The 26,836-nt window shown below is 34.9% G+C and overlaps 1 protein-coding gene and 1 pseudogene across 1 annotated transcript in view; one reads left to right on the forward strand and one right to left on the reverse strand.

Moving 5' to 3' along the window:
- MAGI2 (membrane associated guanylate kinase, WW and PDZ domain containing 2) overlaps positions 1–26,836 on the reverse strand; it is a 1,282,556-nt gene that overhangs the window by 1,184,233 nt on the left and 71,487 nt on the right. The window lies entirely within an intron of this gene.
- Positions 24,575–26,225, forward strand: LOC107542273 (protein Abitram pseudogene; annotated as a pseudogene).

Below are 26,836 nucleotides of genomic sequence, written 5' to 3' on the forward strand. Positions count from 1 at the left end.
GTACCTATGGAAAACAATCCTTCTTCTGATAAAAACTGCCTGGGTATCTATAATTTATCTAGATAACTATAAGGGACAGATTTCAAATGAGTAAGTGGTCTACAAGACGACTTTCAACAATGTCTAAATTTATCTTTTATTCCATATTGTTTCGAGTTAAATCCATATGTTAAAGTCCTAACCCCAGCACCTCAGAATGTGACCTTATTAAGAAAGAGGGTCATTTCAGACGTAATTAGTTAAGATGAGATCATATTGAGTAGGGTGGACCCCAACCCAATATGACTGGTCCCATTATTAAAAGAGGAAAAGTGGATACACATACATACACAGGCCACTTCATGTGAAGATGAGTCAGTAATCAAGTTATTGCTACTATATGCCAATAATTCCAAAGACTGCCATCAAGCCACCAGAAGCTAGATAAGAGGCATGGCAGAGTCTCTTACAGCCCTCAGAAGGATCTGCCTCTCCAACACTTTGATCTTGGACTTCTAGAATTGTGAGAAAGTAAATTTCGGTTGCTTAAGGCACTCTGTGGTACTTTGTTACAGCAGCCCCAGAAAGCTAATACATGCATCAACACTAGCAGAAAAAAGAACTGGTCTTGGATCTTGGATTTTGGTGTTCTCTTGAGGCACAGAAGGGAAAAAAAAATGCTATTAAATGAATTTGTTAAGTTTGAGAACTAAGAAATTTTTATAATGCTTGGTTCCTGGATGCATTCTTAAAAACCTAAGAATTATTGAAAAGAAGGGGTTTATATTAAATATAAGTCTTTGAAGTTCAATTTCTTTTTGGTTCGAAAGATTCCACATGACAGTAACAGTTTTTTAATATGTAGTCATCACTAGCATCTTAAGTATTTCTGAGTTCAAGATTTTCATTCTATTTGGATCAGTTATTTCCCAGCCCAAAAAGTCACTCATCAATTATTTCCGTGGTTACACAGGAAACTGCCAAATGTGAAGAGGTGTTGACAAATTTAAGAATTTTACCAAATGATTTGGCAATGATTTCTTGCTGCTGTTGCTGCTGTTGTTAATCCTCACCGGAGGATATTTTTTCCATTGATTTTTAAAGAAAGTGAAAGGGAGAGAGGGAAGGGGAGAGAGAGAAACATCGATGCAAGAGAGACACATCGATCAGTTGCCTCCCCCAAACGCCCTGACAGGGGCCTGGGATGGAACCTGCAACCCAGGCACTCACCCTTGACCAAGAATTGAACCCTCAACCCTTTGCATGACAATGATTTTTATTATTAGAGTGCTCATGGTAAACAATTTCTACATTTTTCTCTTTTTAAAATTATCGTTATATTTCACTAGTCAAAGTCAAATGAAGAACAGATATTTCCTAAATTGAATGAGGTGAACAAAAGGACCCACCCTCCATCATCCTAGAGGGAACAGTGATGCCACTGCAGTTTTTCCAATGTTGCCATTCTGTCCTAATTAGCAAGTAAGACCATCTATATTTTTCATTTTCTTATAGTCTTTCCCTCAAAGCACTTCCTACTTATATTTCTAATATCATTAGGAAATCACTTATTTACACAAGTAGATTTACTTTACAATTGTCTGGACAAATATCCATATAATTTCCTATGAACATTTCACCTCTCAAAAAAAAAAAGTCTCCTTTTAAGGTTTCATTTTTAGAGTATATTATTTAAGGTAATAACACTTTACCCTGAGCTTTGTTTTACATTTTCTACTTAGACTTGTGGTGAGAGCAATCTTCCGGAACACACTATGACCCTGCTTTCCCGTGCTCAGTGCTGCTGACAGTGAAGTAGGAACCTTCTTCCAGGCGTTCAAGGCAGGCCCTCTGCAGCCTGCACTTAGTCTTTCTCCAGCTTCCTCACTCACTAATCCGCTAAACAAAGCCTTTGCGTCTAGTTTTCTCTTCCACTCACGGTTTGCTAAGCCCTCTACAGTCCTGGGCTTTTGCTCCTCCTCAAGCTTATTGCTGTTGGAGTACTTCCCATTCCTACAGCCAGGATCCCATGTCAAACTTTCCCTCACACCTTACCCGGCCTCCCTAGGCAGAAACAATCTCCCCTGCTTTTGCAGAGCTATTGGTTCACACAGATACACACTGGCTTGCAAGAACATGTGTGTGTGTGCTTTCCAACTCTTACTTAAGGGCAAAGAATGTTTCCTATGTCATTGGTGTTACCAACTGTACCCATATCTATGGAAGTAAACACAAATACATTGTTATAGTAGATTTTATGTGAGCATAGAGACTCCAGATCTCTTTAACTTCCTGAGTCACTGGTTCTCAGGTGGTAAATGGTGTCATTTCTTTATCTGTAACCTATCATATTTAATTCTTTATAAACTTATAAAATTTCTTGAACCCATTACTTCTTGACCTCAATAATCCTCACATTTCTTATATTAAATTGACAATTTCTTAATCTTTATCGTTTTCATTTTACCCTGACATGGCTTAAACAATGGTTTATTTTACACAAACTCTGTGCCATAAATATTCATTGGTTGAAATAATAACTGAATGTATTATGTAAACATCTTGCAGAACAATAAATATTACTAAAAAAAAACTTGATCTGATCCTGCTGTGAAATCTACTATTAATTCTTTATAATTTTATCAAATTACTTGACATGTGATCAACACTACACATTTTCATTCCTCCCTACGCAATCCTGCCTTAATTACCTTACACATAAGCCCCTCCATTTTTCCTTAACCTGATGACTCTTTCTGTGTTATCTTTGTTCTTTACCTCTGCTCCACTGGAGATCGTCTCTACCTTAAGAAGTTGCTTATCCCCACAGTTTCATGCACACTGAGTGATTAATTTCTCCCTTTAGCTTTTTAGTCAGGTCTATATTGTGGATTACTCACCACCTTAAGCTCTGGTGTTCCTTCTGGTCTCCTCTCCTTCGTATCTTGTCCTTGAGCTCCATTTCAGCATTTCCAACTGATCAGTCTTCCCACCCAGAAAAACTGACTTTCCCTTTAACTTTAACATACCTAATACTGAGGGGATTCCTTAGAGCTACACCCTGTTTATCACTTTGGACTTCATCTGAGAAGTCTGAGAAATATAAAAAATAAAAATGTGGATAAAATATAACTATAGTTTTTATTCGGAAATATTTTACATATATCTTTATATGAATGAACATATACCTTAATAATAAGGTAAACTGACTCAGAATTAAATCTTAGAAAAATCTTAAGTAAAAATATTATTGCTATATTATTTAGAAGTTTCAGTATCAATCAGCATCATTATATATCACCCATAACCCCTGATGACAATAAATCATCCTTATAAATGATCAGAGGAAAACTGTAGTATAAAATCTGGTTTTAAAATGTACTAGCTGGGCTCTGGTTGGTGTGGCTCAATTGGTTTTAATGTCATCCTATACACAGAAAGGTTGTGACTTCAATTCCCAATCAGGGCACATACCTAGGTTGTGGGTTTGATCCCCAGTCCAGGTGCGTACGAGAAGGCAACCAATTGATGTTTCTCACATCAATGTTTTTATCTCTCTCTTTCTCTCTACTTTCCCCTCTCTCTAAAATCAATAAGCATGTCCTTGGGTGAGGATTTAAAAAAAAAATGTGCTAGTTAGCAAATCACTCTATTATAAAAATACAAGACCAAGAATATTAAGATGGTGTACTTGATACAAATAAATAGGCAAATAAGATAAAATCTTATTAATAAAATAAATAAGTGTTGTCACAATCTGTGAATGGTGCCTAATTAAGAGATTACTTGAATTTTCTGGAAATGTTTTATTTGTTTGCCATACAGCAAAATGCTGTCATTTAAGTAATCTTGCACAAGCTCTGTTTCAATGTATAACAACTTTTCTAGTTTAATTTCACAAATAAAAGAAATTACAATGGCTTTTGAAGTGAAAATCAACTGTACCTCTGATAGTATTTAATGCAATGGGAGTATGGCAATAAGAGGAGACCATTTAATAATTATAAATGCTCAGATATTGCCTCAAATCTGTTGTATTTATTAATCAAACTGTTCAATGCTCTTAGATAGTTTCAGTTTATATTGGTAAATAAGCAACATGTTAGAAAGAAATATATATATACAACCCACCTTGGTAATGTCCTTGACGGTGAAAGTTATGTTTTCATCAATTATAGTGCCTGCAACAACTAGCATATCGCCTTACATATATAATAAGGCCTTCAGTAATTTTTGTGCTGAATATTAATTTGAAAGGAAGTCAGGAAACTGTTTTCTAAGCTTATACAAATAATAAAAAAAAAAAGACCAGTTTTCTGCTTTTATCTTCCATCAGAGAAAAACAACTTTCCAGGAAGAGTGAAACATTCACCATTTACAGCCACTTTTGATTTTTATATTTATGTGGTTCATTACTTTTTTCCAGAAGAAGGAAAATATTTCTAATCTGTTGTAAAAACAGAGTTTTATCATTTTTGAAACTTTAACAACACAAAATATATGTACATTAGTCAATGTGCTCTCTTCTCATTTAGAACAAAATGTGCAATGTGGAGGAAGTCAACCCACTTGAAACAACAGGAGAGAGGAATAAATCTGCTCCACATCATTAATTTTGATAAATATCAAGAAGTCTTAAATTCTTCAGCTTAAAAAAATACATCTCTTACATTTATGTAAAACAATTTTACCATCATTTTTCATTCACCATTCCCATGTAATATTTTATTTGTACATAAAAGAGGCTATCCTGAAATTTTATGGACTTACAAAGAATAGCAGTATACTCATAATACATTGATTCATTCCTCTTATCGATATCCATAAAATTTTACAATTAGTTGATATTATTTCTCAATAGGAATAGGCATATTGAAGAAAAGGCTTAGGGATCCATAAAACAACACAAATAAATTTTAAATACAGCATCAGCATTCATTATCTTCTGACTGTTGTTTTTACTTAAAGGATTAAAAGCTAGATTCAAAGTTAGGAAAATTGGATGCTGTTTCTCTCTTGCTTTGTAACCCTGGGCAAGTCATTCTTCTTCTCAGGATTCTAGCCACTTAGAAAAACAGAGATTAAATAAGGTGACCTCCAAAGACCCTTCTAGTTAAAATTAATAATAACAATTAATAATAATTATAGCACTTACTATGTGTCAAGCCTTATTATTTGATTCTCATAGCACTCTTTGTGATAGCTGCTATTGCTATCCTCATTTTTACATATAAAAAAATACTGAGTCCAGATAATCTGAGTAACTTGTTCAAGGTCACATGGCTTAAAGGTGGCAGTGCTAGGAATCAAATCTAGGTAGACTGGATCCATATCTGTGCTCCTAACTGCTACAGCCTACTGACCCTTTTCGCGAAGAATACTACATGTTTCTGCTTATGGCATTCACCGGAAAGTTTATTCTTTCCCCCTTGGTTTGGGAGAAATAGAATACTTTAGAGTCAATATTATTGTGATTTTATCCCAACTCTATCATTTACCTGCTCTGTGACCTTGGACTAGGTATTTAAAGCTCAGAGTCTGTTTCCTCATCTGTGAAGTGAGAACTCTCACATACCTCACAGGGGCATGGTCTAGCATAGTTCCTGGCATACAACAAGAATTCAATCAGTTGTGCTTCCTTCCCTCATAGTTAAGCTATAAAAGCTGATGCCGAGACCTAGAACACGAGATTAAGATCACATAATAGGCATTTTTAGGATTCACACTCCTAGTAGATCAAATGATACTTAAAATAAGACCAATGCATAAGTGTAGGGAGTCATATAATAAAACTAAAATGACAGAAAGCAATATGTTCCTCTAATGTGTGCATAGTATGTCAAAGACTTAAAAGCTGTAGTTCAGCTTATTCTTTTTATGAATGCCTGGGACATGCAAATAGTCAAGATTATCTGGGACATACAAATAGTCAAGATTATCTGGTAATGATGCAACAGTTTGTTAGAATCTCAGTTTTTTGTCTTCAACCTCATACATTAAGCCTTCTATATGAATCCTTAAACAAGCACATAATTTTAGTTTTCAAAGATATTTTGGTAATATAGAATTTAAATGCATTTAATATTATAAGGAACAAAATCACTGAGATAATATAATTAGTACCTTGCACAATTTTCTTATTATTACAATTAATCTCCAAAATCAGTCCTTCTCCCACCTTACAGTTCTGTTTTAAATGTAGATATAAAAAAAGTAAGAAAAATAGTTCTTGGCTTACATCTTCCTTTTAATTTTTGAGTGACATTTTTGCTATTAAATTTTTGAATTTAGATAAGAACCACTCTTCTTTGCCTTTCTATTGAGTTTAAATGTTTTGGTCTGTTACTAAGAAATTATTAATATTAAAAATCTTTAGAAAGAAGAAAAATCTGTTCTTTTGCTTAGTTGATTGTATAAAATGAATAAACCAAGTTTAAACAGCTCATAAAAAAGTTATAAAGTATTATTATATAATTAATTTTATTTAATGAAACTCAGCTTTATTAGGTAACTTTTATTATTCAATATTCCATATACTTACAGATTTACATAAGATTTAGAAATAAAACAGTAAGTTTGATTCTAAAACTTAAAAATATTGTATAAATAAATAAATTATATACTCTAATATAAAAAATGTAAACTGAATTGTTGGAACGTACAGTTGATGTTAGAGGATTATCTGACATCTATAAAGATGACATTTTAACATATTATAGAGTTAAAAGATTCAGACTAAATTGAAGCAACCAGGACTTCTGTGAATGAAAATATTGCAGGTGAATCAAGTTTGCCTTGTTGTATATTTCTTAAAATTTACTTAAAGTTAAAATTCTCTCTTCACAAGCTTTAATTGCTTACAATGAGGCACAATAGAAGTCACTGCAGAATTGTACCAACGCAGCTATTTCAAATTTGCCATTTATTGGCATGTAGGTATTTCTCAATGAAAAGAATGCTTCGAAGAAAAAAATTAGTAATTTAACTAATATCTATCTATCTATTCATGAGAAAGGCTATACAGGGAACAGGCTATCCCAAGCATAATTCCATAACTACTATAGGTGATTTATTATAATAGGTCAGATATATCAGTTTCAGTTGAAACAGATTTTTTAAGTAAAATTATTAAAACATCAAATTAAGCTCTGGAATTGTGAAAATGAACAAAGTTATTACAACTTGTGGACTATTTCCAAACTTTAAAAGCACTTCAGTGTGAAAGATGGATACTTTCTAAGGAACACAGATCAGACTGTGCTATGCAGAATTCACAAAAGCCAAAGTGCTTATGGATTGACATGTACCTTAAATCTTCCTTCTTGCTGTTTCAATATTTTAAAGTGCCAGGCACTGTGGTGAGTAATTAAAAATGTCAAAGATTTCACTGTTCTCAGTAATTCAAACTGGTATGGTCACAGGGCATGTGGGAGTAGATCAAATCTATTTATTCAAATCAAAATCACAGTAATTAGCTATGTTTTGTTTTTATTGAAATGCAGTCCCACTTTTCAGAACTTTTTATTACTTTTCTGCAGCACAGAAGCAATAAGATAAAGCTACATGTAAATTAAAGATAGAAAGAAGACACCTATTATTGTTAGAATAAGTGAAGCATCACTATTTTTGGCAAAGAACACATTTAGCAACTCTTCATGCTTATTGGACTGCCCAAAACAAATCTTTGACTTTTCATCAACTCTCGCAAAGCTCACAACGTCAGTTATGAAAAGTTAGATATGGATAACTTGAAGCATATACAGTTTTGCCTGATTTAGGGAAACCCTAACCGAGTGGTAATTTTGTAAATGGTGGTCAGTCAAGCAGAAATAACATAAAATATTCTATTGGTGGCTTCCAAAACACAGCTTTGTAAAACCTCCAAGTTCCTAGAACCTGCTACATAAAGACTGGTCATAGTCTAGTATAAAGGTCGCTTAGAAGTCATCTAGCCCAGGCTTCCAGGCAGTTCAGAAAGGAGGCAGGAGGCAGGCGGATGGAGTTTACAATCTGTCTGCCCAAATCCCCCCTGCTCATCCTGGGAGTCCTGTTCCCATAAGTTTACTACTGAGAACTAAACAGTGCACCACATCCTGTACGACAGAATTTAAAGAAACATTACTCACACAGAAGGTACAGTAAGCATTAGCTTCAGATTGGAGAAACTTATCCCAGCAGATGAGGTTGGGAATACATCTAAAATTCAAGGAAAATTCAGCTTATAGAAACCAGTTTACAACTATAAGCTCTACCAAGAGGGACTCATAGTATCCGAGCTTAAATTTTTTGCAAGGGTTCTAGAATTGGAGCAGATCTTTCAAACTGAGTAATAACGCCAATGAAGCAATTTTGTTAAACTCTGTACGTATTCCAGGATTGGTGTTCAGTATGCTGAGCACTTTCACATACATTAACGTATTTCATCTGCTTTATCCACACTCTGAGGTAAGTTCTATTAATACCTCCATGTTAAAGTTGAGGAAATGAATACTCGCAGACTTAAAGTGTATTCCAAGAGAAAGAAACTTCAAAAATGCCAGGAGGAGAAGAGACAGTAAAGTCACTAAAGTGTGAGAACTTTCTCTGTTAATCTCTGTGATCTTTTAGCCACCAGTTTACTATGCAGCAGTTAGGGGGTAAATGGGGGGAAAAGGGGGACATCTGTAATACTTTCAACAATAAACATAAATTTAAAAAAACTAGATCAACATTTTATTTTGTATTTATTTTTATTTTTTTTTATTGTTCAATATATTACAGATGTCCCTTTTTCTCCCCATTGACCCCTTCCACCCCACCCCACTCCCTTCCCCAGTCCCTCACCACACCACTGTCTGTGTCCTTGGGTTATGCATATACGCATATAAATCCTTTGGTTAATCTCTCCCCACTCTTTCCCCATGAGATTCATCAGTCTGATCCGCACCTCCACGTTACTGAATCTATTCTGTTCATCAGTTTATTAAGTTCTTTAGATTCCACATATAAGTGAGATCATGTGATACTTGTATTTCTCTGCCTGGTTTATTTCGCTCAGCATAATATTCTCCAGGTCCACCCATACTGTCCCAAAGGGTACGAGGTCCTTCTTCTTTACAGCTGTATAATTCCATGGTGTAAATGTCCCACAGCTTTTTTATCCACTCATCTACTGATGGGCACCTGGGCTGTTTCCAGATCTTAGCTATTGTAAATTGAGCTGCTATGAACATCGGGGTTTATATATTCTTTCTGATTAGTGTTTCAGGATTCTTAGGATATATTCCTAGAAGTGGGATCACTGGGTCAAAAGGCAGCTCTATTTTTAATTTTTTGAGGAACCTCCATGCTGTTTTCCACAGTGGCTGTACCAGTCTGCATTCCCACCAGCTGTGTACTAGGGTTCCCCTTTCTCCACACCCTCGCCAGCACATGTCATTTGTTGATTTCTTGATGGCAGCCATTCTGACAGGTGTGAAGTGATACCTCATTGTGGTTTTAATTTGCATCTCTGATGATTAGCAATGTTGAGCATTTTCTCATGTGTCTCTTAGCCATCTGTATGTCTTCTTTGGAGAAGTGTCTATTCATGTCCTTTGCCCATTTAATTGGATTGTTTGTTTTCCTCTTGTTGAGTTGCATGAGTTCTTTGTATACTTTGGAAATTAGCCCCTTATCAGATACATCCTTCACAAATACGTTCTCCTATATTGTGGGTATTCTTGATATCAGATACAGTATTCTTCATTTCTGCCTGATTCTTATTTATGATATTTAGCTCTTTTTTCATGTTTTCACTAAGTTCTTGGGCCTTTCCATTAAGTGTCTTGTTGTTCTCATTAATTTCCTTGAGTATCTTTATAACCATTACTCTGAACTCTTGATAACTTGCTTAACTCCATCTCATCAAGGTCTTTTCTTCTGGTGATTTTTCCTTTTCTTTAGTTTGGGGGTTGTTTCTTTGTCTCCCCATTTTAGTGGCTCTTAGTGTTTGTATCTGTATATTAGATATATTTGCTGTCTCCCAGTTTTGTGGGGTGGGATTTTGTAGTGTACGTCCAGTGGAGACCAGAGGTGTGTTTTCCTTATACTTCTGAACTATTTACTCTAGGCGTGTCTCTTTTGTGGGTGTACCTTTTGTGAGTTCTTTGGGCTCTCCTGTTGTGATTGGGTCTAGATTATTGCTGACCCATTTCTGGAGGACTCTCCTCTCAGGTTGGCTAACTGTGTGTCTCAGCCCCAACCACATTATGTGAGCTGTTGTACAAGTGCTGGCAAGGTAAGACAACACACAACCAAACTGCCAGGATACAAGCAGTATCTCACAAAATATCCTGACAATCACAGTGAAAACATCCCAAGTGAAAGTAGAACTGGGAGAGTGAAGTGAGAACACAAATGCTAAAGCAAAAAACAAACAACAAAAAAAAAAGAGAAAGAGAGAAAGAGAGGGAGAGAGAGAGAGAGAGAGAGAGAAAAGGATATTATTACTAATAGGAACAAAAAATAAAAAATAATAATAAACTAAAATAAAAAGTAAAAAATAGAGAAGCTACTAGGAGATGAAAGAAGCAGAGAGAAGATTCTGAAAGAAGGTCGAGCAAAAACTTAAGGGTAGAGCATAAGAATAGGAAAATAGTTGAAAATGAAAAAATAAAAATATAATAAACATACAAACAGAAATAAGCACACAAACAAAAAGACAGGAAGACAGAAGGGTGAAAAAGAAAAAAAAGTAAAAAAAAGTTATGCCAATGGAATGAGAAGAGAGAGAGAGATAAAGCCAGGGCAGGGAGGGAGTCCGATACGGGGGAAACGATAGAGAAAAGCAGTAAACTTAATGGTTATAATGATAATGTCTCAGCAGTTAAGCAGGGAATATCAAGAAAATCTTGATAATAGATAAAAGACTAAACAAAACAAAGCAAAAAAAGCAAAGTAAAACAAATTTAAAAAATTAATTTAAAAATTTAAAAATTTAAAAAAGTTGAAAATTTAAAAATGAATTTTTTTATTTTCTCTCTTTTTCCAGACTCTATGATGTTTCTTCAGTGCTCTCTACTCAAAATATGTCCAGTAAGGTATATTTCTCTTGTTTTTCCAAGCAGGTTGCACAGTATTTTAGTGGTAAATCGAGTCCGTGACTGAGACCAAAGGCGCTCTGCTTCTTGTCACAGTGCGGCCATCTCACCCCTTCTCTGGATCAACATTTTAAAAAGCAAGCTATTGCCACTGGAATCATAGAATTCCCAATCAAAATGATAATCGAACTTATATGCATATATGCATAATCTATGAACACAGACACCAGTGTGGTGAAGGTCTGGGAGGGAGCAGGCTGAAGGGGGCCAATGGGGGAAAAAAGGAGACATCTGTAATAGTTTATATGATAAAGATAATTTTTTAAAAAATTATATCTTTATTGACTTCAGAGAGAGGAAAGGAGAGGGAGAGAGAGAGATAGAAACATCAATGATGAGAGAGTCATTGATCAGCTGCCTCCTGCACACCCCTGACTGGGGATCCAGCCCACAACCCGGGCATGTGACGTGACGGGGAATCGAACTGTGATCTCCTGGATCCTAGGCTGATGCTCAACTGCTAAGCCATGCCCGGCTGGGCGATAATTTTTTTTTTTAAAGAAACATTGCTTTGGTCAGATTTGAGTCAGTGGCTTAATTAAGCAGCAACCCAAAGCTGTGGCTTTCACATAACGTGTTTGTCACTTCCATCATTTTTTTGTTTTTCCCAAATCAAATATAAATACGTGTATATACAAAAACAATTGGTACATATATAGACATATTAAGACATGTTAAGACAGGGTTAAACGTCTTATTTTGAAAGACACTAAATTAACGTATTTGAGAGATTAATATTTTCTAACTCTTGTCAACATTATATGCTGTCTTCATATATAATCATGCCTATGTAGAAGCATATAAAAATATTTCCTTTTAAAAACTAAACTGTAGAAGGTAACATTGCAGAGAGTATCCCAAGAAATTACCAGAATTTTTTTTAAAAAGCTTTACATATATAGTGTTCATCTTGCTTAATGGACATAATTTTGTATTGTCTGTGAAACTTAGACAATAATATTCATAGAAGTTGTATAACAGTAACATCTAAAGTGGGTTACATAATCAGTTTTAATTCATGAAGCAAAAATATGTAGAGTATCTAAGGATTTAATATCTTGCATTCATTATAGTCAGTTAGGACTTATAACAATCATTACATTGGAATGATCTTCCATTGAGTTTTACTCCAGAACTGCTAATGAATACCCTGCTGTGTTGCAAGTCCCTCAGCTCTTGCGTAATCTACATCAGCCATCACGACTAATAGGAAGAGTGGAAGCACATCTATCCTCAGCAAGTTATTATCACCGTGGAGTTTATTATTTACAATTTAAACATTAAGAAAGAAACAACAGGAAAGTATTTTGAAATGAAAGGCAAACAAAACACCAATAGCATTTCTTATTCACAGCATCAATTAATTATCCCAGAAAGGTATGTTGATCCAAGAATCTTCTTAGCTTCCAAAGACTTTACATTGTATTGACCCTTAAAAAAGAAAAAAAAGAAAAGAAAAGCAAGCACTATTTAAGATTAAGTCGTACTATCTTAAACACTTTCCAAAGTATAGAAAATCCTGACTATAATACTGAAATTGACAGGAAAAAGCGATAAAACAATCAAGTAAGTCCTTACTTCTATAATGAAAGAAATAGACAAAGTGTTTAAGAAAACTGTATTATAACCTCAGCATGACAGAACACAGGACCAAATACACAGCACATCACTGTGGGATTTTACCACCGGGTCCTGTTCCATTAAAGCGATTACTATTGAACTCAATGAATAATACTCATTCCCTAGGTCCAAAATTAAGGGAAGGAGAACCTAACAAATTCCAATTTTTCCTGTCAGCCAAAAAAGAAATTCCCAAGTTTAAATGTGCAACTCTGTCTATAACCCTCAAGTTTAAATCTAGAGATGAGTACAGTGAGTATCAGAAAGAATGCCTGAGTCATTTCACTCATTTTGCAGATTCTTTCAGTATTAGAAATCTGACAGTCAGGCTTGTTTAGCTACTCAAACAGTTCAGAAGAGCCAGGAGTTGTGATTTCTTCAGATTAGTAAAGAGTAACCCAAAGGACTTAAAAGTCAAAGCACAACTAAAGAGTCAAAGTGCCAAAATTATCAGGCTGTTGACAATGCATCCTGGAGACATGACTACATCTTCAATGTGACACTGTAAATTTTGCTCACTGAATCAGGAATCTTAGGCAGGGCACACAGCAGAGTTAGCTGCCAGCTCAGAAGAAGCAATTAAATCCTGGCTGCAATTATGCTGACCCACAGAAGTTGTTTGCCTATCAAGGAAACTATTTGTTCTGTCAGAAAATAAAAATAAGTGCCATCAATTTTATATTCTTAGGACTGCCCTTGTTCTATTTTAACTTTAGATTTAAAAAAATTAAGTAAAAAATTAAGTAAGCACCCAGCTTTTTAGTTAATTGTTAGTAAAGTTAAATGCATAAACTAAGAGAAACTGGAAAGAGCCTATGAAAGCCACCAAGTCATGTCTTTCTGTCTCTGTCCAAAACAGGACATCTACTTTGTCATCTACTTTGGTTTAAAACAATCTAAGAAACAGTTTCCAATCACTTCCCACAAGCCTAAAATAAGATGTAAGTACATGTCCCCACCATTGCCATTTACTAACTTGTAAATATTAACTAAGCCATCCAACCTCTCTGAGTTTTTACCTGTGAATAGATCTATATCTATTGGCACCATCCTTGTCTCTCACATATTTCTGATGTAACTAAATATGACTATGTGCATGAAAATGCTTGCAAACCATAAAATTTATGCAAATATAGTTATTAAGCTAGACCTCTTAATTAAGTACTTATCTATTTCAAATTGAGCTCATTCTATTTTGCTCAAGAACTTGATTTGTATGATAATATGTCAGCCTTGAAAATATGCTATGGCATATGAAATTAATGGACACATATTTAAAAGAAATGCATTCTTAATCTGAGCACCTTGGCTGCCACATGAAGAAATTTCATTTACAAAAACATCTTTCTGCTTTTGTCATTTTAACTTTTGCTTCCTCTTCTCCCACCTAATACCTTTACACACACACACACACACACACACACACACACACACACACACACACACGTAACACCAAGCATATTGTGTATTCGATTAAACAAGAAATTGTCGTGATGTAACTACAGACAAAAAAGATTTTTTTCTGAATTCTATTTTAATCCAAATCAACCCCAGTTTTTCAGCATTAGTTTTGCCTTTATAATAACTTCTGAATGTTGTCTGGCTTTTCCAAGGCATCCTAATTTGTGCTAGATAATTAAAAGGTCTATACTTAGGGGAGCAAGAGTGTTATGCTTGTGAAATTAGGGAGATGCAATATATGGAGCAGTTTGTAGGCAGAAGTTACAAAGTATTGAGTCACAGTCTTACCAGGATCAGACAGGCAGAAAAGGGAAAGGAAACCAATCACAGTAAGCAACTTAGTCCAGGAAACCTTTTTGTCCCCAAGGGCCTGAGGATCTCTTCATCTACCTAGAGACAACAGGGCAGTTGTTGGGGTGGGGAAAGCTCTGGTAAGGGGTTCCCACTGCACAACCCCCTCCACTGAGAGATACTTGGAGTCCCAGCCTGGAGAAACCCCTTTTACTTACTCAGGCAGCAACAGTAAGAATCAGTGAGAGCTCCAGCAGCACTAGATAAACCAAGCAGACCATAATAACACTGTAAAGACTGAAATTAAAATGCCATTGGAACTGCAGCTGACAAAAGTAGGTCACTACTCATGTGCAAGACCTAAAAATGGTAACTTCCAGCTAAAATAAAAGATCGAAACAGTATCTAGAGTCTGATAACATATTAGACAAAGTGTCCAGGATACAGTTGGAAATGATTCATCATACCAAGAGCCAAAAAAACCCCAAAACAAAACACAATTTGAATGAGAAAAACTAATCAACTGATATAAACATTGAGATGAATCAGTTGTTCAAATGACCTGATGAGGGTTTTAAGCACAGTCATGAAAATGTTTTTAGAATCAATTACAAATAAATTGATACAAATAAAAATATGTAAAATATCAGCAAGAAGTTATTTGAAAGAACCAAGTTAAAAGTATATAACTAAAAACACAATAAAAGATATAAAAATTTTCCTGGATGGGCTCAAGAAAGGGTAGAATTAGTAGAATTAGGGAACTTAAGGACAGAAAAATAGAATTCATCCAACTTGAACAACAGAGAGAAAATAAATGGGGGGGGGGCAGGTAAGGAGAGAGAACAGTTTCAGGAATTTTGGGGTCAAAAACAAAAGTTCAAACCTTAGTATTATCAGAGTCCCAGGAAAAGAGAGAGTGAGACTGAATAACTATTAAAAAATAATAATAATGGCTGAAAACATCCAAATGTGATGGAAGACAAAAACTCACAAGTCCAAAAACATGAGTGAATTTGAAACAAGGTAAACCCAAAGAAATCCATGCCAAGAGACCATAATTAAACTTTTTGGAACTAAAGACAAAGAAAAATCCCTGAAAAATAAAACATTACTGATAGGGGAGTTACAATTCAGATAATTGGCCTTCTCATTTGAAACTATGGAGACCAACAGGAAGTGACACACTACATTTCAAGTGCTAAAAGAAAAAAAATTATCGACCACAAATTTTATATAAAGCTATCTTTCAGTAAAGAAGAGAACATTAAGTCATTCTCGATGAAGAAAAACTCCAACAGCTTATTACTAGCTGATCTACTCTTAAAGATTGGCTAAGAGAGTTTCTTCAAAAAGAAAGGAAATAATAAAAAAAGGAAGCCTATGCCCTGGCCGGTGTGGCCCAGTGGTTAGAGTGTCGGCCCACCAGCCGAAGGGTCTTGGGTTCAATTCCCAGTGAAGAGCATGTTCCTGGGTTGCAGTTTGCTCCCTGCCCCCAGTCAGGGCACGTGCAGCAGGCAGCCAACGATGTGGCTCTCACATCTCTCTCTCTCCCTCCCTTCACTCTCTCTGAAAAAGCAACAGAAAAAGTATCCTCAGGTGAGGGTTAACAGCAACAACAAAAGGAGCTAGAGTATCAGAAAGTAAAAAAAAACACAAAATGAGTGGAAATATAGGTATATATAATACACTATCTTTTGATCATGAATTTATAATTAATATTTGATTATTAAAACCAAAAATGATAACATCTGACTATACTTAAGATATTTAAAAGTGGAGTCAGTGAAAGGAGCTAAGGGAAAATGAAATTTCTTTTCTTTTTATTTTTTTTTCTAGGTGAAAGGAAAAAAAAGTGTTTTCTTTCTTTTTTTAATTTTTATTTATTTATTTATTTATTTATTATTTATTTTTTAATGTTTCTTTATCTTGATTGTTGAGACCATTACAGATGTCCCCCTTTTAACCCCACTGATCCCCTCCACCCCACACCCATCCTATCTCCAGGCCCTCCCGACACCAATGTCCACGTCCATGGCCTTGCCCATAAACATACAAGTTCCCTGACTCATCTCTCCCCACCCACACACCCCTCCTCGCCTTCCCTCTGAGATCCCTCAGTCTATTCCAAGCTTCTATGTTACTGGATCCACTTTGTTCAACAGTTTATTTTGTTTATTATATTCCACATATAAGTGAGATCACTTGGTACTTGTCCTTCTTTGATTGGCTTATTTCACTTAATATTTGATTATTTGATTTAATATTTGATTATTAAAACCAAAAATTATAACATCTGACTATACTTAAGATATTTAAAAGTGGAGTCAGTAAAAGAAGCTAAGGGAAAATGAAGTTTCCATACTTCACTAAAGATGGTAAAACGCTGATACAAGTAAATTGTTACAAGTCACATATGTATAATGTAACACCCTTATGAAAACTATGCAAAGAGATAAACTCAAAAGCACTATGAATAAATTAAATTGAAATATTAAAAAAGTTCAAGTAGCCACAGAAAGACAAAAAACAAGAAATGGAAGAACGAGCACCGCAAAAAATCCCAATAGAAAACAAATAATAGAAATGGCACTTAAGTACTGAAAAATCAGGTTATGTTAAATATAAATACAATAATCCAAAGACAAGGATTAGCAGAGTGGATAAATAAACACACAACAACTATATGCTTCTTATAAGAAACACTTCAAATTCAACAATGTATGTAGGTGAAAGTAAAAGGATGGAAATAGAGATATCATAAAACTTTAATTTAAAAAGGCAGAAGTAGCTTATTAATATATGATAAAGTAGATTTCAGAGCAAAGAAAAAAATACCATAGTTAGAGGATTATTAGATAATAATAAAAGGATTATTCTACCAAGAAGTCATAATGACCTTAAATGCATAGGTCCCAACCAACAGAGTCTCAAAACACATGAAAAAACAATAGAGCTGAAAGGAGAAACAGGCAATCCCGTGACTATAATTCCCTAACTATACTCCCATCTCAGCAACCAATAGATCTACTAGGCATCAAATCATCAACACAAAGGATATAGCAGATATGAACAACACAATTGGGGGGGGGGGGAGGAGACGTAGAGGGATACCCAATAAACCTCAGAAAATTTTAAAATAATTGAAATTATACAGTGTATTTTCTTTAAAAATAATGTGATCAAACTAGAAATCAATAATAGAAAGACAAAGGAAAGTCTCTCAATATTTGCTAATCAAACAACACACCTCTAAATATTCCATGGATCACAGGGAAAGTTTTAAAGTAAAAGAATATATAAAAATTAATGGGGGAAAAACAGAGCATACCAAAATGTGTGGGTTGCAGCTAATGCTATGCTGAGAGAAAAATTTATAGCACCAAATTTAGAAATGAGGAAAAGTCTCAAATCAATAACAAAGATTCTAAGGAAAAAAAAGAGTAAAATAAACCCCCCAAAAGCAGAAGAAAGTAAATAATAAATATAAAAAAGAAATCAATAAAGTTGAAATAAGAAAACGAGAGAAAAAAATCAATGAATCACATAGTTTGTTCTTTGAAAAAAATCTATAAGATTGATAGACCTCTCATAAAACAAAAATAGCATAGACTATCACTACAGATACTATAAGCACTAAAGATAGTAAGGGAATGCAATTTTATGCTCATAAATTTGATAATTTAAAAGGAATGGACTAATTCCTTAAAAACTGCAAACTATCAAACTCAATCAAGATGAAAGAGACAATTTAAGTAGTCATGCAACCACACAGGAAATTGAATTAAATATTTTAAAACTTGTTAAAAAGAAATATTCAGATTAAGCTTGTTTCACTTGAGAATTCCTCTAAATACTTAAAGAATTCACCTCAGCCCGGCCAGGCGTGGCTCAGTGGTTGAGCATTGACCTAGGATCCAGGAGATCACGGTTTGATTCCCAGTCAGGGCACATGACCAGGTTTTGGGCTCGATTCCCAATAGGGGGTGTGCAGGAGGCAGCCCATCAATGACTCTCTCTCATCATTGATGTTTCTATCTCTCTCTCCCTCTCCCTTCTTCTCTCTGAAATCCATTATATATATATATAAATTTCACATCAATTTTAACCAATCTATTCCAGAAAACAGAAGAGAATACATTGAAATTTATTGTATGAGACCAATAAGACCAAAACCAGACAAAAAAAAAAGCTTCAGACCACAGACCATTATCTCTCATAAATTTAGATGTAAAAATTCTTAACAAAATTAATAAATTGAATCCAACGATAAAAAAAATTGTATATCATGACCAAGTGAAATTTATTCCAAGTATGCAAGGCTGGTTCAACACTCTGATTCAGTGACTCGGAAGCATGGGTCAGACTGACGAATTTCAGAGGGAAGGTGGTGGGTGGGGAGAAGTTAATCAAATAATTTATATGCATATATGCATAACCCATGGACACAGACAACAGTGTGGTGAAGGCCTGGGGAGGGGAGTGCATGTGGGGTGGAAGGGGTCAATGGGAAAAAAGGGGACATCTGAAATATTTTGAACAATTAAAAAAAATCAATGGATATAATCTACCACATTAGCAAGCTAAACAAGAAAACATATGATCACAGTAATGGATACAGAAAAAGCCTTTCAAAAACTCTATTGCTCATTCATAATAAAAACTCAACAAGTTAGGAATAGAGAGGAATTATCATCATAAAATAATTTACATAAACTGAAAGTTAGCATCATCTTTAACAAAAGACTAAAGAGTCCCCTTAAGATTAGGAACAAGGCAAGGATGTCTGTTCTTGCCACTTTTATTAAATATAGTACTAGAAATTTTAGCTATTGTAATAAGTCAATAAAAAGAAATAATTGTCCTATCGATCAGATAGGAAGAAATAAACCTGACTCAGTTTACAGGTGACATATTGTCTATGTAGAAAATCCCAACGAATGTACAAAAAAACATAAGAACTAATGAGTTCATCAAGGTTCCAGGGTACAAGATAACATTAAAAAAATCAATAGCATTTCTATATATTAACAGTAAACACACAGAAACCCAAATTAAAAATAATACAATTTTCAATTGCTTCAAAGAAAATGAAATTCTTAAGTATACACTTAAAAGAATATATATACCGATAATTTCAAAATGTTGATGAAATTAAAAAAAAGGAAAATAGGGAGACACAGTCTCTTTGTGAATTGAAAGGCAACACTGTAAAGATGTCTGCTGACTCCAAATTCCTACGAAAATTTCTACCCAAATCCAAGCAACATTCTTGTAGACATAGACAAGCTTATTTTAAAATTTATATGGAAAGGCACAGGCCTTAGAATAGCTAAATCAATCTTGACAAAGAATAAAGAGAGAAATCCATTTCTTCACTATTAAAGTTGCTATATAACTACAGCAATCAAGACAGTGTATTGGTGAAAGGATAGATAAACAGATCAATGGGCCAGAACAGAACCTAGAAACACAATGCTCAACTGATTATTATTATTATTTTTTACAATGGTGCAAAAGTAAATAAATGGAGGAAGAATAACCTTTTAACAAATGGTGCTGATGCAACTGGACAGGCTTAGGCAAAGCTTAATAAACCTTGATGTAAAATTTATATGAAAATTAACTCAAAACAGATGATGAGGGTAAATATAAAAAAAAAAAAAAGTACTACAATGTGATATCATCTCACACCTGTTAGAATGGTTCTACCAACAAGACAAGAGAGAAGGAACAATTGCTGAGGAGGATCTGGAGAAAGGGGAACTTTTGTGCACTATTGTTAGAATATAAATTGGTATAGAAACTATGAAAAACAGTATGGAAGTTGCTCAAAAAATTAAAAATAGAGCTACCATGTGATCCAGTAATCCCACTTTTAAGTATATATTCCAAGAAAACAAAATCCCTATCTGGGAGAGATATAGCTCCCGCATGTTCACTGCAGTATTATTTACAACAGCTAAGACATGAAAACAACCTATGTGTCAGTTGACAGATGAATGGATAAAGGAAATATGATACAGAAGACACACACACACAAACACAGAGGGATACAGAGCCATATCATTCAGCCATAAAAAGGAAATCCTGCCATTTGTCACATGAATAAAACTTCAGGTGTTACGCTAAGTGAAATAAGTCAGACAGAGAAAGACAAATACTGTTTGATCTCACTTATATGTGGAATTTAAAAGTAAAAAAAAATAATAAAAGTAAATTTTAAAATGTCAAACTCATAGGAGCAGAGGCTAGAAAAGTGGTTGCCAGGGGCTAGGAGTGAGGGAAATAGAGAGGTTGGATAAAAGGTATAAACTTTCAGTTACAGTGAATAAGGCCTGAGGATCTAACATATAACATGGTGACTGCAGTTAATAACACTGTATTGCATAACTGAAATTTGCTAAGCTATTAGAAATCACTAAAAAAAAAGGTAAATATGTGAGGTGATGGATATGTTAATTAACTCACAATGTAATCAAATTTTCACCTTTTACACTAGATATTTTACAATTTTATTTGTTATTACACCTTAATACAGCTGGAAAAATAAGATTTAAGAAAAGTAAATGTAGGCTGGCCAGTGTGGCTCAGCAGTTGAGCATCGACCTAGGATCCAGGAGATGGCGGTTCGATTCCCGGTCAGGGCACATGCCCAGGTGTGGGCTCGATCCCTTGTAGGGGGCGTGCAGGAGGCAGCCCATCAATGACTCTCTCATCATTGATGTTTTTATCTCTCCCTCTCCCTCCCTCTCTCTGAAATCAATAAAGACATATTAAAAAAATGAAAGTAAATAAAGTATATTGAATATAATTTCATTCAATATAACCAAATAAACTGTAAAATTTTAAGTGTCATTAGAAAGATATTTTGGGATAAGGTTGCTAAGTTGTACACTCAGAGTGTAAACCTGGTTCTACTAACAAGAGGTTAACTGCCCATCAGGCAACCGTGTATTGTGTTTGTAACAGGTGATGCTTCTGTCTGCAGAACTGGGCACTGCCCTGGAAAGAACAGCATTCCTACTGAGTAAGTATAGTTAGAAAACCTAAAATAAAACCAAAAGGAATGAGCTACAAAGATTACCATCACATGAAAATAGTTTTATTATCACTCCTGTACCCTAATAACAAAACTCATATATATAGACACTTTATTCCTATAAGTGTTTTTATACACATTAGGTCATTTGACTTTTATGATAATCTTGTGAAGTAAGCTAGACAGGTCTAATTATTCCTAATGCTTGGTTTGATAATTCAGATGAACTTGAGTGAACACCACACTAAATACAACAAACGCCGAGGAATCCAAAAAGTGGCAGTAAAACAGAGTATAAAAATTCATGATACATGGGGTGAGGCCAGTCTGAATAAGTGAGAGGTTTCAATTATAAAGTTATAAAGACTTTTTTTTAAAGGCTTGAATGTTAGGTAGTTAAAATATTTAAAATAAATATCATTGTTTTCAAATTATTCTAAGACTGCTTCCAAGCAGTGATTCTATTGCATATATATGCTTTATGAGACTGGAGAAAATTAATGAACAACAATTATATGAATGGTTTAAATTATTCTGCTAAAATTATTCTCTTCTGTAGGTTAATATATTAGCTTACATAGGAAAATGTTGTTTATTGTTGACCCAAAGTATACTTTTGGCATAATTCTCACTTTTCTTAAATAAGCAAGCTATGTGAGTGGATTTTAACTGCATATGTTAATATATACTATATATACTATATATCTCTACTATAAATATATGTATTATCATGCAAATAGTCAACAAAAAATAACAAATAGTTATTCAACATTTCTTACTGATTGTTTGCTTTGTGAAATGTAAAGATTACTGAGTACCTTCCTCTGTTTGGTGGAGTCGACCAGGAGGGAAGAATTGCACATGAAAGAAAGATTATGAGAAGTAAAATAAAATACTATAGGGCTTTATGGAGAGAAGCTTCTTCCAAATATATATATATAAAATTATATATATATAATTAAGTTCTATGTTTTGTGTTTCATCTTCATTAAAAAATGCTTCTTTATAGGTAACAACTACACATTTAAAAAGTCAGAGATATTAGGTCTGGTCTGCAAGAGGGGAGTTACATTGATCCTCCAAAGCAAAATTATAAATGAAGTCCATTCAGCTATTAAATTATCACAGGCATGTCACGCTACCAGACTGAAGAAAGATTACATGATTCAGCTCCACAATAGGAAACATGAAAAATTGTAGCACAACTAGCCTCCAGCTTCAAACGACACAGCTGTCTTGTGAAATGATGGCCTCCCAAGGAGCTCTAATGGCAAGAGATTTAGACTCATTTTTAAGAGCATTTTCAGCACGGGGACAAGATTCATTGCCATCCATTATCAAACTGCATCAATATAAAAATCAATAATGATACTTCTGAATGCCATTAAAATATTGACGATGAAGCCAAGTTGTAACATTTCAGCAAGTGAAGCAAATTAAAAATAAGAAAAATAATGCCAAAAAAGCTGCTTCATGATGAGGTGAGGAATGCAATCACGCACAAGATGGGCAGCCAAAAGCTTCAAGGGCAAACGAAAATATAATTTGAACCAATGCACCATCAACATCAATTGGTTCAGAGCATCAGCAGCAGACAAGCACCACTGGAGGGGACAATTAGTGACAATGACTTGATTTTGAAAAAAGGAGTGTCTACAACAAAAATAGGGGATAACAGATACGACAACAAAAAGCTCCCAGAGTAATAGCTTTAATCATCCTCATCAAAATAATAGAGCAGGTGCATCGGACAGAGGTCATTTTTAGCCTTCCTCATGGAAAATATCACTAGCTGATAAGCCTAATGAATGCTCAAGGTTCTAGTGTATGTCCCCGAAATACAGTTCATTAAGCTGAATAGTGAGTGATTCAAGCTAGAGATGTTTTTACAGATAATTAAGAAATCTTGGTTAAACAGATGGAGAAGACAGATGCTGCTGCTTCTCATTTCTCAAATTTTGGGGGTCAAGCCATCCCATGATTTTTGTCTCAGGCAGATGTGATGTAAATATGGAAAAGGCTTCTGATTTAGTGGATGAGGCTCAGGCTATTATAAAAGCTAAGTGAGTAACTAAACTTTGATATAATTATCTATTATAGGACACAACAACAACAGGAAAAGATCATTTAGAAATAAACCCACATTTTAATAACAGGAAAGACATATAACACTAACAATGTAGCAGTCACTTGTCTAAGTGTTTCCAAATAGTAACTCTTTAATCTTTTTAAACCTTCTATAAGGAAGAATTGAGCCAGTTTTCAGGTCAGAATACTAAGATACTGGGGGGATAAATGAATTGTCTAAAGTCATATAAGTAGCAAGTGGCTATATTTTTGAGTATTAAGAGCTTGTTTTTGACAAAGGAAGAAATTTAAGGGATTTCTTTTTTCCCTGTCTGGCAATGATTACACAGAAATAGGAGAATATTTTCATTTCCATTTATAAAGCTACACAGGAAATACTTTCAAGAAGATAACATATTGACATCCATTTTTCTACATTCTCTAACTATGTAATTAATATTTCCTTCAACTAGAGGTAAAACAAGGTCTTTATGTGTTTTATCACAATGTATATTATTCATGAAGTTAACAAGTGATTTCAATAAATATTTATTAAATGACTTTACTATCTATAAAATATGAATGGTCAGAAAAGAGAAATCACATTGCAGAAGGGCTACCTGGCCACTAGCTCTTGAATTAAATATCAGGCATCGTCATCAAGTTTGTTGCCCCATTGGCTAGTTGAGGGTAGGAAGGTGTTACCACTGTCATCCCTATGGTTTGAAATACTAGCTAAATTTAAAGTCTAGTTCTGCTTTTCCATTATGGCTGTTTTGGATTTGCACTTAATGGTAACTTGAATTTTTTCTCTTATTTAATCTTTTTCAAATCTATTACCATTTATCTGAATTGCCTTATTGTCTCTAAGTAAGAAGTTGACTCAGTAAATGTATACAAGGAAAGTAGAGTTCAAAAACCCGATTCAAGAGAGGAGACCGCTGGGGACAGCGTGAATAAAGCGCTCAGGTCTCCAGGGACATCAGAGGCAGCCATGGCTACCGAGCCAGAGGCCTCGGAGCCCCTGGTGCGGGCCTGTGGACTGGTGTTTCACTTGCTGGTACAAAGCAGGTGTCAAAGGAAAAGCCTGTGAGGATCACTGTGTACCACAGCGCTCGCACCGAGTACGTGTTATCACACTGGCTGAATCTCATGCAGTTCTTCAAAGTGGAAAAACAAAAGCATTTCCCATCAAATCAGTACCAACTGTTGTGGACTTCAGAACAAGGTCACTGGAAAATTTAAGCAAGGGCACAGTTTCTAATGGAGCTTGCACCTCTTGTTTTTTTCATGGCAAAGACTGCTTTATTGGTGGCAGTCAGTACAAGTCAATAAATATTGATCCCCAAAGACAAACTCAGTTATTTATCAGCTTGCTGGGCCAGAGAGAGCTGAATGAAACTGAACCAAGGGAATGCTGGAGAGTAAACTGAAGTCAGTCCTGCTTCTTGGGAAGTGAGGCCACAGCCGGCCTATGCTCCACCAACTGTGTAAGATTTACTGCTCAGATGGAGAAGAATACACCATGGAACCGTATTGGAGGACGGTTAATGGAAGTGAATAAGCTGTCCATTCTTCAAGAGAAGCCACCCACTGCCCAAATTTGAAGAAAACAGAAGCATAACAGAAGGTTTACTGCCACAAAAACAATATGAAGAAGTCGTGATGAAACGTATCAACACAACAGCTACACCGTGGGAATTAAGACGGAATGCAAAGCAACACGCATTCGGTCAGTGCGCTAGGCAGGGCCAGCATATGTGGGGAAGCCTGACGGCCAGCCAGTACAGGAGGCCTGGTGTCCTTTCCTTCTTCTTACACAACAAGCCTTGGTTCCCATGTGTCTCCAGCCTCCCAGATCTGCCCTGCCGTGTACTCACTCTGTTTTTCTTTTTCTTTTCTCTTTCCAATAACTGGCAAGCGAGGGATGTTTTTCTGATTAAAAACAAACAAAGCACTTTGAGGAAAAATTGGAAAAGACAAAAATTTTAAGTAGCAAAGTAAAAATAATTTACCTATCATCCTGTAACCTGTTAGTAAATACGACATTTGGACATACTTCTGTTTGAATGTGACAGCATGGTTAATTGTTTTTTTCTCAACCTTCCATCAGTTTGAAGTTAAAAGGAACAACAGCTGGCCTTTCTTACCCAGTCTGCTTCAGTGTGACACTACCAAAAAGTTTAGCTCCACTCCTTCTACCCTGACTCCTTTCCCTGTGGGTTGTGGGGGAGAGGCAAAGTGTGGACTGTGCCGCCTCTAGTCCTTATGCTGCTGGGATGGCTTTTTTCTCTGGAACAAAGTAGAACTGTAACACTGTGACTTTTTAAATGAGACACATGTGAAAAGGCTTTGAAAAATACAAAGGGCTTTCCTAACATAGTATTTCCTAACAAGTATTATAATGCAGTGCATACATCCTAGTCACTCAGTCTCATGCTGTGGTTACAGGATCACCAGCACAGAAGTTACTGAGAAGTTACTGTAATTCAAAGGCACAGAGGTCTTTGAATACAATAAAAGCTTTCACATCATTTAAGCTAAAAAGAAAAAAGAACTGAATTTATGTTTTAAAACCATACACTTATTTACACAAAATTTTAAATAAAAGGACTTAAAATTTTTTTTCTCCTTAAGGGCTATAAAACATGTATAATTAAATATCTCTGTTTTTTAAGGAAAACATTTATTTAACACAAAAAAGAGAGAAGGCTGCTATTTAATTCACTTAAGAAAATATGCTGCTTTGAAGTATTTGATAAGGAACTATTTGTATACCATTAATGGACTTTTAAATTTAAATTATGGTAGTAAATATTATTGAATGTTTTGACAATAATAGCTTACTTTTTTAAAATGAAACTTTGCAGTTCAGACTATACCACCCAACAAAATTGAATCAGTGACATCTTACAATTAAAAGTGTTCACAAAATTCTGTGCATAAATTTCAAATTACCAGTTTGGTCCAGTGACTCAAGTGAGGACTCAAGCTCATATACTAAACCAAAATTAATGCTGCTCATCTGAGTTGATGTTAAAACTGGTTAAACTATAATCTTCCTGCAGTTAATGTGCATATCTCCACTCCCTCCCCCCCCTTTTTTTTTTTGATGTAACACCTGGATGTAAGATAGTTATTCTTTCTCCTTTACGATCTTTCTTCTCTACCTCAACATCTCCCTCCTGATTTTCTAAATGAACATTTATAATATTCTCATTGTACAATGAATTTTAGGTCCTACATACCAATTTCT

This window comes from Miniopterus natalensis, chromosome 10 (assembly GCF_054644295.1).
Source record: "Miniopterus natalensis isolate mMinNat1 chromosome 10, mMinNat1.hap1, whole genome shotgun sequence".
NCBI classification, from domain to species: Eukaryota; Metazoa; Chordata; class Mammalia; order Chiroptera; family Miniopteridae; genus Miniopterus; species Miniopterus natalensis.